General features: G+C 45.0%; 1 long non-coding RNA gene across 1 annotated transcript; it reads right to left on the reverse strand.

Moving 5' to 3' along the window:
* LOC102158149 lies at positions 504 to 11521 on the reverse strand. The gene is made up of 3 exons (XR_002340031.1): positions 11348 to 11521; positions 3319 to 3415; positions 504 to 1011 (listed from the first exon to the last, which is right to left on the reverse strand). It is a non-coding gene; the product is annotated as an uncharacterized LOC102158149 (long non-coding RNA).

The following is an 11775-nucleotide window of genomic DNA, read 5'->3' on the forward strand; positions in this document are numbered from 1 at the left end:
CTGGATCTTATGGTAATTCTGTTTAATTTTGTTTAAGAACCAGCATGCTCTTTTCCATAGTAAAGGCACCATTTTACATTCCTACCAGCAGTGCAGGAGGGGTCCAATTTCACCATATCCCACCAACATGTGATGTCGCCTTATTTTTTTAAAATAATAATCATCCTAATAGCTATGAAGTGGTATCTCATTGTGAAGTTAATTTGCATTTCCCTAATTACTAATGATACTAAGCATCTCTTTATGTGCTTATTGGTCAGGGGGTCTATCTTATTTATTTATTTATTAATTTATTTTGGTCTTTTTAGGGCCTCCCCTCGGCATATGGAAGTTCCCCAGCTAGGGGTCGAATCGGAGCTACAGCTGCCAGCCTACATCACAGCCACAGCAACTCGGGATACAAGCCATGTCTGCGACCTACACCACAGCTCATGGCAATCCCAGATCCTTAACCCACTGAGAGAGGCCAGGGATTAAACCTGTGTCCTCAAGGATACTCGTCGGGATCATTAACCACTGAGCCACAACGGGAACTCTGGGTCTTTTTTGCAGATCTAGCTCTTCAAGTGTCCTTTATCCATTTGTTTATTGAGTCGTTTGTCTGTTTTTGTTGTTGAATTAGGAACATTGAGATGTAGAGCTTAGTTATGATGCATTTTAATTTGTCACCTCAAAAACTGTAAAAATAAAACACAGAAATACTGTAATGAGTCATATTTTACTGCATTGTTGAAATGGCTGTTGAATATAATACATTTTCAGTCAGTGAAGGGAGATTTAGTTTTCACATAACCTAGTCTATATGAATTGTGTACTTTAGTATGTAGTGGACTTCCTGCCTTCCACGGGTGCTTCTTATGGGCTCCCACAATCAGAGAATGAAGTCAAGAAGTCTTTTCCAGCGCCTTTCTCTCTTTCCTGCCTTCCATTTGTGCATATCTTCTTGCACAGCAGTGTTACCAGCGACAGGATCTTCTGTGTGTGTTCCGGAAGCGCACCTGCCAGCCTGGCCTGGGTGTGACAGACATAAACCACACAGGCTCCTTCCCCCGCCTGGCTGGATTCTACCGCCGGACTCTGGGCTGAGCACTTGCTCCCGTGGACCCTGGACAAGCATCCTCTCTTTCCTCACATGCAGAGCTTATCTGACGTCACCTCTCAGGGCTGCATGGGGGCGTCCCCAGGGCTCACTCGGCAGCCACTGCAAATGCCTGGAACCCTGGGTCCAACCCAGTTCCACCCTCCCCACAGTGGAAAACACAGCCCCTGCCCCGGCTCTGCCCAGCCTGGGCACTCCCTGCAGCATCAGCAACCCCCTGGCACTTTGACACCCATATGAATGCAGCACCTCCCATGCAAGGGTGCTGTCCTCAGCATTTTTTTTTTTTTTTTTTTTGGTCTTTCTGCCTTTTCTAGGGCTGCTTCCTGCGGCATATGGAGGTTCCCAGGCCAGGGGTCTAGTTGGAGCTATACCTTCCGGCCTACACCCCAGCTCACGGCAACGTGGGATCCTTAACCCACTGAGCAAGGCCAGGAACCCTCAACCTCATGGTTCCTAGTCAGATTCGTTAACCACTGCACCACAAAGGGAACTCCCTGTCCTCAGCATTTTATACACAGTAACTCATCTTGTAACAACCACTGGCATTCTATTAGCACCCCCATTTTAAAGATGTGGAAACTGAGGCACAGAGAAAGTAAGCAAACTGCCTGGGGGCACAGAGCTGGTAGATGGCAGGGGTGGTGGTGGGGGGGGAGCAGGAACACCCGGTTCCATGAATTTTTCACGGGGGCTGCAAGCTACGTTTGGGATTGCTTGGCTCCGAGGCCTCTGGGTCCAGGTCCTTCTGCTTCCCAGTCTCAGCACCTGCCACTCAACGCCAGGTTGAAAGCAGGTCATTGGGGGGAATTACTGTAACTTTTGAGCCTTTTTATCTAAGAAGGTAGTTTTAGGCTCAAATAGAAAACCTGGTAATAAGAATATTATTATATCTATCTCTCAACTTCATCCAACTTCCTGTCATCCCTCTTTCTCATATTCTTGATTGATGGCTGGACACACCATCAAGGAATTGCTGAATTGAAGGGAAATGAGATCAGGGTCGGATTAATCTTGCCGTGGATTGTTACATATCTCTGGCTTCCCGTGAGTTGAGAATTGCAAAGATAAACCATGAAGATGGCCAGATGTGGCCACAGACCAAAGCCAAGATGCTCAAAGAAATTCCGACTTGTCTTGTTTCCAGAGAGAAATAAGCAAAACGAGGCAAAAAGGAAACATTTGTGACTAATGCAAGAATCCCAGCCTTCAGTCAGGATCTGGAATATTCCTATGTGGGAGTATTATGACTGAAAATCTTCTGCTAATTCATCAGAGCTTATAGTTAAGGTTCCCTAAAATCACTGGGTCCAAAGCCAGATCATGTTTTCCCAGAATTTCCTGGACTGAAGATCTTTACAAGATGCCACCATTCTGAATCTCTCAGACCACAGAGGGATTTCAATCTTCCCCTCAACCCCCGACCTCCAACGGAGTCTCAGGCAGGTTCCCTGCTCAACTGTGTGACAGACAACACCTGTCCTTGGTTGAGAGAGGGCAAAAGTGAGCAGTTTCTGAGAAATGGTAGAACTGGCTCCAGGAATAAAAGCCACCTGAGGAACCAGCTGTAAAAAAAAGACAGAGAGAAGTCTGGGTGGAAGGAAGATGTCCAGTGGGCGCAGGTGAGAAGGAAGGAGAGCAGGTGTAGACAGAGGCAGCAGTGAATTAGATGATGATTAATCAGCCACGTCACAAAGTGTTACCTCCCAGGTAATTACTATTTGCCTTGAACTGATGAAGAAATGGGGGCACAGAGGGACGGTTACACAGCAGGTGGCAGAGACAGAAGGTGAAGAAGGGCTATGGGACACTTCACACCCAGATGACGCCCCACATGACGTATCTGGTGTGTCTGGGTGTTGTAGCTGACTCCCCCTGGATGATAACACAGAGGAGGGACATAGATGGGGAGAAAGAACTGCTCATTATTTGAAGATGACATCACCCAATTTTTAGAAAGCCTGAGAAACCAGCTAAAATTTTAGAACAAATACGCAAATCAGGTAATGTTGTTAAATATATAACAAATACACCAACATTACAGCTTTCCAAGCACAAGCCATACATTATTGGAAAGCATGAGAAAAGATATATCAGATGAGCAAAAAGAAAAAGAAGGATTAAAAATAAGAAATCTGCAAAAGCATCCCACGAGCATCACCAGATTTACCCGAAGATCATACATAACAGTCTTCGAAATGGAAACATGTGGTACTGACCTGGTACGATGTCAGTTTTCCCAGATGACTGCATCAGCTTCATACCCTTCATCGAAATCTTGGTGGCACTTCTTTTGAAAAGGTCAAACAGATTTGTCTGGAAAGATAACCAGGAAAAATAGCCAGGATGTTTACAAAAGCAGAGGAAGAGGACCACCCCAAGGCTTCTGCTAGAGGGGAGCAGAGATTGTAACAGTAGCTACAGCTTGTGACTAACCCCTGTAAATAACTCTTGTAACTCTAAGGTATGTAACTAACCTCTGTAAATAACCCATGTAAATAACTCCTGATACTAATTCGTGTAACCAGCCACTCTAAATAGCCCTGTAAATAACCTTTGTAACTAGTGTAACTAACTCCTGTAACTAGCTCCTGTAACTAACCTCTGGGGACACCATGCCCTGTCCTTACTGAACGGTCACAGTTCCCTTCCTCCCACAACCTTGTGCAGAAGGGACCACAGTTCTTCCTTTCAGCGGAGGCCGACCCGGTGTTAGTGCCTCTTCACAAAGTCACACAATCAATGGCAGGTTTTTACATGCAATTTGCATGCACGTTTTTTAGTACCCACCTGCTTAGCTGCCATGCTATGAGCTACAAAAGGTCAAACCAGGCAGCAATGGGGCAAATCAATGACAGGTTCAATGGACTAGAGATGGGTGCCCTGGACTGAGTGTGTGCCTGGGAAACACTGCTTATCACCGAATACAATATTCAAAGGCTGGTGCTGAACTCTTAGCTATTTGGGGAAAAGAAAACAAAACCATCTCACATTATGTGACCTACTAAAGTCAATTCCACCTGGATTGAGAAACTAAATGGAAAATTTTAATTATTATTTTTTTACAATTTAGAAAAATATGGGAAAATCTAGATGTTCCTACGTTGGAGGAGGGCTTTCTGTATATGACAGCGGTCAAAGGGGAAAAGGAACGGGAAGATTTAACTACCTGAAATGTCAAAAATATCCTAACTTAATGAGAGCATCTTAAATCGGCTAACATGACAATAAAATGCCTGTGCTCAATGTAGAAAGTATTTTGTGAAGGGAGCTTAGAATATATCTCAAGCTGATCAGAGGTCTCTGTCCTGTAGCTTCCTAATTCTTATTCAAAGACTTTATTCTAAGGAAAGCCATCAGCAATGAGGCCAAAGTTTAAAGGTTCTCCCTGGAAGCAAACTTTGTCACAGCAAAAGGTGTGGAAAAATCTAACGGATGAACAAATTCGTCAGGAGAAAGAAGTAACTAAATCTTATGCGTCTTATCTCTATGAACAACGCGATGACATGGGGAGCTCTCGGGACAAAAGTTTAAAACTCTACATGTGGAAAAGAGAAAAATAATTGTCAGAGCAGCTGCAGCTCTGATTTGACCCTTAACCTGGGAACTTCCATATGCTGTGGGTGTGGCCCTAAAAAGAAAAAAGACCAAAAAAAAATTACATATTGAGTGTGAGGCCATGATTATAATTTTTGCTAACCTATCCATACATAGAAATAAACATATTCAAAAAGTGATAGCAGTTATACAAAGAAAAGTGTTGAGGCAATTCTCTATGTCCTGTTTACCAATTTTTATGCTTTTCAAAATCTGAAATATTTTATCTCATTTTTCTAATAAGAAAACAATTTTTAAAAGTGCTTTTATGTAAATACAAAGGAGTTCTGCCTCCTGGCCCCCTCAAGCAGATAAATACTGTGTTATTTCACTGCACGTGGGGATGAGCCATTTCATGTACTTGTGTCTCTGGTTTAAATTCTGCAGAAACCATCCTGCTTCTGTTTTAAGCATCTCATTTACGTTTCCAGGTGGATGTGGGAGCAGCGTAAAGAGGAGGAGAGGAACTTTGCCCCCCCTCACATCCTGAAGCTGTGGTGGAAGGATCTAGAAACAGACTATGGCTGGCAGAGCTGCCAGGGCCAATCCTGGCTCAGACAGATATCCCCAGAAGGATGTCTGGAGCCGGACGGATATTGGAATCCATGACCCCAGGAGAAGCTTCTGGAAGGAGAGCTGTAACATGTTTCTGGGTCCTGCATTAGGGTTGCAGGGAGCATGGCTGGCAGCCTTCAGATGTGAAGGTGAGATGGATTGGAGCGTCACAGGGATGGGAAGTGATTTGCTGAAAATTTTCACACGGATGTTCACGCTTGGAAATATAAGGTGTCGCCTCTGACTGCTGTCAGTTCCCTTCCTCTCAGCTGCCAGTGGCCCCCGGGAGGTAGGAGAGGCCTGTGGGATTCTGCAAGCAGCAGGGCCTAGAAGAAGCCGGGGATGTGGGCCTGCCCCCTGCCCACCGCTCAGCAGATCAGACTCCCTTCCCTGCAGGACGTTTCCCACCTCCTCACACCCAGGACTTTGCCTGACTTTTCTTTTCACACCAGGCTCATGCGTGCCTGGCGTGCCTTTTCCTATCCAGCCGTGTGGCTGTCACACCTCAGAGTCAGTAGGGGGTCATGGAGTGGTGCCCCAAACACTGCAAGGAGAGTAAGTGTTCCGTCGACACCCATCATGACGGGCTCTTTCAGCGCCAGATACAGAAGCTTCCAGATGGAAGGATGCAGAGCGTCCGACCTCAGCTGTTGGTTGAACCCACAGACGCGTCGTTCACCCAAGCAGGCCAGGCAGCCAACGTCCCCTGGGCTCCAGGAGCTGGCACCTCCCACACCCGCGACCAGCTGAGCCTGGTCCCGAGGCCTGCCGTCCAGACAGGGCAGGGTCTTTCCAAAGGCGACTTTCCATTGAGCAGATCAGCTCTATTCTGTCTACACTGAGGTATCACCTGCCGTCTCTCCAGACCTCAGCTGCTACACACCCGCAGCCCTGCAGGCTCCCAGCTCAGAATCTGGCTGAAGTTCTGTGGCCTCTTGAACTCCATGGGACAGAGCCTTCGTTGGGGACTTGCCCCCGAGTGGACACAATAAGTATTCTGTTTTGTCTTCTAGACTGAGTTGGTAGCAATTCCAAGCTACGGGTTTGTATTATCCACTTACATGACACTTGCATCTTCTTTTATAAAGGATTTGAAGAGGGCTCAAAAGAGTCCTTTAAAACCCCAGCCTCCAGCAAACAGAAGCCTGGAGGTCAATGTGCGGAGATAAAAAAGATCAAACATGTCTTGGCTATTGTGAATAGTGCTGCAATGAGCATGCAGGTGCATGTGTCTTTTTTAAGGAAAGTTTTGTCTGGATATAAGCCCAAGAGTGGGATTGCTGGGTCATATGGTAGTTCTATGTATAGATTTCTAAGGTATCTCCACACTGTTCTCCATAGTGCCTGTATCAGCTTATTTTTCCCACCAACAGTGCAGGAGGGTTCCCTTTTCTCCACAACCCCTCCAGCTCTTATTTGTGGAATTATTAATGATGACCATTCTGACTGGTGTGAGGTGGTATCTCATGGTAGTTTTGATTTGCATTTCTCTAATAGCCCAAATGTCCATCGACAGACAATTGGATTAGGAAGATGTGGTAAATACACACAATGGAATACTACTCAGCCATAAAAAAGAACAACATAACGTCATTTGCAGCAACATGGATGGAACTAGAGACTCTCATACTGAGTGAACTAAGTCAGAAAGAGAAAGATAAATACCATATGCTATCACTTATAACTGGAATCTAATATACAGCACTAATGAACATTTCCACAGAAAAGAAAATCATGGACTTGGAGAATAGACTTGTGGCTCCCGGGGCGGAGAGGGAGAGAGTGGGAGGTATCGGGAGCTTGGGGTTATCGGCTGCAAACGATTAGTCTTGGGATGGATTTACAATGAGATCCTGCTGTGTAGCCTTGAGAACTATGTCTAGATACTTATATCACATCAGAACAATGGGAGGAAAAAGAATGTATACATGTATGTGTAACTTGGTCCCCATGCTGTACAGCGGAAAAAAAAATTTTTAATTTAAAAAAGAGAAAAATAAAAATAAAAATGAACAAAAAAAGATCAAACAGTAAGTGATTTCAGCAGCATTTCACCCCCATACACAAGTATTTTAAGCCCTTTCATCCTTGATCCATCCCTTCTGCATGCCTGCAAGAAGGGCAGAAAGGATAAGCTGTCTTGTTTTCCGTGGAAAATGTAGCAAAATTAAAAGGGGAGGAAAATAAACACTACTGACTTTGGCACAGCTGACAATAAATAGCTCTCTCTGCTGAGGGTGGATTTGCTGGCTTTCCTGTGCATGGGGGGGGGGGGGCTTTTAAATATCGCCAGGCCCAGGCCCACACCCGAGGCCAGTGACATCACAATCTGTTAACTTTTCAGGGGAGCCCATCTCTCTCCAAGGCGAGGGGTTGGGAGAAGTCAGGGAAAAAAGCTGGTCTGACCCGAGGCTGGGGGGTGGTGGGATGCTGGGGGGAGGGGCTCCGTTTTGTACAGCCCTCCTGTGCTCAGTGACTCCAGAATATCTGCACACCACCTTCAGGGCCCCCCCATGACTCTGCTCACATCACCTCCGGGGAAGGCTCTAGACTGTTCTGGGCACCCTTGAGCACACCCTGTGTTGAAGCCCTTCTCTCTCATTCATGTACCCCCACCAGATCTGCTTGGAGAGAAAGGCTTGTCTTTTATGTCTGGCATTCCTCTCTATCTCCTGGATTAGATAAGTATTAGGCTCCACTAAATATTTTTAAGGGAGTGGGTGAATGAATTGATAAACCAATATAAATATTCACCCGGCTATTTAGCAATTTATTTCAACTCTGCAAATATTTATTAAAGTTGGGAGTTCTCATTGTGGCTCAGCAGGTTAAAAACTGGACATAGTGAGGATGAGAGTTCGATCTCTGGCCTCGCTCAGTGGGTTAAGGATCTGACTTTGCCGTGAGCTTTGGTGTAGATCATAGACATGACTCGGATCCAGCATTGCTGTGGCTGTGATATAGGCCAGCAGCTACAGCCTGGATTTGAGCCCTAGTGTGGGAACTTCCATCTACTGCAGGTGCAGCTGTAAAAAAGAAAAAAAAATTTTTTTTTTTTTGGTCTTTTTGCCTTTTCTAGGGCCGCTCCCACGGCATATGGAGGTTCCCAGGCTAGGGGTCCAATCGGAACTGTTGCTGCCGGCCTATGCCAGAGCCACAGCAACTCCAGATCCGAGCCGCTTCTACGACCCACACCACACCTCACGGCAACACCAGATCCCTAACCCACTGAGCGAGGCCAGGGATCGAACCCGCAACCCCAAGATTTCTAGTTGGATTTGTTTCCGCTGTGCCATGACGGGGACTCTAAAAATTTTTTTAAATATTTATTAAGTGCCTCCTATGGACCAGGCTCTGAGGCTGTCTTTCTAACCAAGGGAGAGGCCCTACAAATCAATGGCCCCACGGTTTTCCCGAGGACCCCTCCGTGGCCTCCTCACCTGTCCTATGAGGGGCTTGTTACTTTCCTGTTCGCTGTTTAGTCTGTATCATGCATACTGGTGTTGCCTCTGACTCACTCCTCCAATGAGGACTTTGGATACAGGGAAGAAAAGTCTGCAAAGGACAATCCTGTGCGAGTGGCCACTAAAAGGAGCTTGTTTCAGCACATGCGTTCTACTCCGTTTCTCCCTTCAGGAGTCTCTCCAGCTGGACTGTCGTTTGAGAGAGGAGAGCTGACTCAGAGAGGAATAGAATTTAATAGAAACATTCCTGGTCCCCTCCCCTCAAGATGAGCTGACACCAAAGGCAAAAACCTGGTCTCAGATTGCCTATAAAACTGGCTGCTCCAATCTGAACTCATAGAATCATCATCCCATTAATTGGGAGATTGGATGGAACGCATGTTCAAAGTTTGCTCTAAACCAGTCAGCCAACAACTACTTCTGTGCCCTTCATCAAGGCCCAGTACAGTATACTTAGGTTTTATTTCTCTAGAGAAAGAAAGAAAGAAAGAAAGAAAGAAAGAAAGAAAGAAAGAAAGAAAGAAAGAAAGAAAGAGAAAGAAAAATGTGAAATCTACACAGTGGATGCCTGGGTTCGATCACCACGTGCAGAAGCTCTGGTTCCTTCCCAGGGTAGCACGGCACTCTTCTCCCCCCACAGGATACAGGCTTTGTCTTTTCTTCTTCTTCTTCTTCTTTTTTTTTTTTTTTTTGTCTTTCTCTCTTTTTAGGGCCACACCCGCAGCATATGGAGGTCCCCAGGCTAGGGGTCCAATCAGAGCCAGAGCCAGACCCACAGCGATGCCAGATCCGAGCCACGTCTGCGACCTACGCCACAGCTCATGGCAACACCAGATCCTTAACCCACTGAGCGAGGCCAGGAATCGAACCTGCGTCCTCATGGATGCCAGTCAGGTTTGTTAACTGCTGAGCCACGACGGGAACTTCAGGCTTTGTCCCTTCTTAACAGAACCTTGCCACATCTCTGCAGGTGCTTTCATTGGCAATAGTGAGATTCTGATTTGAGGGAGAATTTCTGAAAGGTCTTGATCCAGATTTGCTCCATGGAACCAGATGAAAGTCCAAGATTTGCCCAACCGCAGCGTTGAAGGAATGCCTGGGGCGGAAATCCTTGAATCTTGTTTATGACCTGACCTCCCTGCCAACGGTGATTTCCAACACACTAAATGGCACCAACCTGAGATGCAGGAAGTTGAATCGGGTCAGCAAAGGCTTGAGTTGAATTCCTTCTTGTCCCCCACAGTGAGAGGAAAGTCACCTCATAGGATCACAGACCTTAGAGCTTATCTGAAAGCAGTCTATCTATGAAATTCCAAGTGTGGGGTCAAAGCACTGGGGAATGTCCCAAGATGTGATAAGGTGGGAGGTAATAGACAATTAACATCGAAGAAAAGTTACCAATTGAAATAATAGTTAGATCATTTCAAAAACAATGATATAACTTGACGATTAGATGAGCAGTGTTGACATTTTGACGTGTCGACCCAAGCTGTGTATGATTTATAATATGAGTCATTACAGTTCATAATAGTTGTGATTTCTGCAAATTTTACATGGAAAAACTCCAGAATGCTTGCTGCTTGTCTGACCAACTGTGCAGGACCCTCTGAATAAGGGCGTGGACTGTGTAACAAGTACCCACAAGTGCAGGCGATTCAAAGAACATCGGAAGTGCCTTTATAATTTTAGCTTATAATAATTATCTAATAATAATTTCCCTTAAGCTCCCAATAGTCTATCTCTAAGTTTAGGCATAGTGATTTTTAAATGTGTGGTTTGTAACAATGCTCATGAGCCATAATTTTAAATAATATATGGTATTGTATTTTACTTTTGTTTCAGTGCTCTCTTTTATTTCCTGGAATGGAAGCTGTACCCACAGGGGAAAGAAAAGTGAGTCAGTTTTCTTGGCGAGACACCGGGGTAACAGAACCACTGCGGTGAAAGAGGAGTCACGGGAAAATATTTGGATAATTAACCTGATACTAATCTAACTGATGCTCTCTTTCTGCAAACTCCTTTATTCCAGCATCAAGAAACAGACAGTTTCTGCATAGGAAACAGACAGTCCTCTGGCAAACACCTAAACTGTTAAAGCAGACCCCCCCCCAAAAAAAAAGAGAGCACATATTTCATATTTATTTATGAGATTTTAACTACTTAGTCAAATATAGCTTAAAAACACCATACGACCCCCAACTTTCGAAGAAAACGTTTTCATTTGTCTGAGAAAAGCAAAGCAATCTTGTCCTTAAATGCGTACACGTTTCTCTAGTAATTTATATTTTTGAGAAACCATTTCCTTCTAGATTTTTAAACCAAGATAAACATGTATATGCTACCAAAATATGCTAAGCCTGAATATATACTCGTATTTATATTTCCTCTCTACGGTTCTGAGCTCAATGCATGGGCAACATAATTTTGGGAAACGCACACGTATTATGTGGGAAATACTTTAAACATTTATCTTATTGTTATCTAGTTAAGAAATGAACTTTTCAGCGTAAACAGAACACAAAGATATAAAATATCTCAGGTGAATGTAATTTTTGTAACCAAGCAAATCTGCAGGTTTGGTTCCCCTTGCCATGTTTTAGATTCTGCTTTTCCCCAAATCCCAAAGTCCTACCTTTGACGTCTGGCTTCAAACACGCCGCAGGGAAATAAGACACTGACCATCTGAGAGCGAAAGTGGAAGAGCCAAAGGAAAGTTCTTTAGAATATCCAGGAATCAGGAAAATAATCAAACACAAGAAGCATGCGCGTGTGTGGTTCTCCTGCGGGAGGATGGTAGAAAGTGAAAGTGCAGCCGTGATTCTGAACTAACAGGTTCCACTGATTTCAAGTTGCCATCTCTTCGTTTGAGAATGCTTTCCTCCTGAGTCGCTACAAGATGTCCAACTTGAAGACTATTTGCCTCCTGGCCATGCCTGTCCCTGTGGTTGTGGAGTGTGAGGCCGGAGAGGGTAACAAGCTGCAGAAAGAGGCAGATAGAAAAGGCAACTCTTTCCTCTCAAAAGAGAGCACCAGTGACGCCTACACTTTTAGCAACCACAG

Source organism: Sus scrofa, chromosome 17, assembly GCF_000003025.6.
Source record: "Sus scrofa isolate TJ Tabasco breed Duroc chromosome 17, Sscrofa11.1, whole genome shotgun sequence".
NCBI classification, from domain to species: domain Eukaryota; kingdom Metazoa; phylum Chordata; class Mammalia; order Artiodactyla; family Suidae; genus Sus; species Sus scrofa.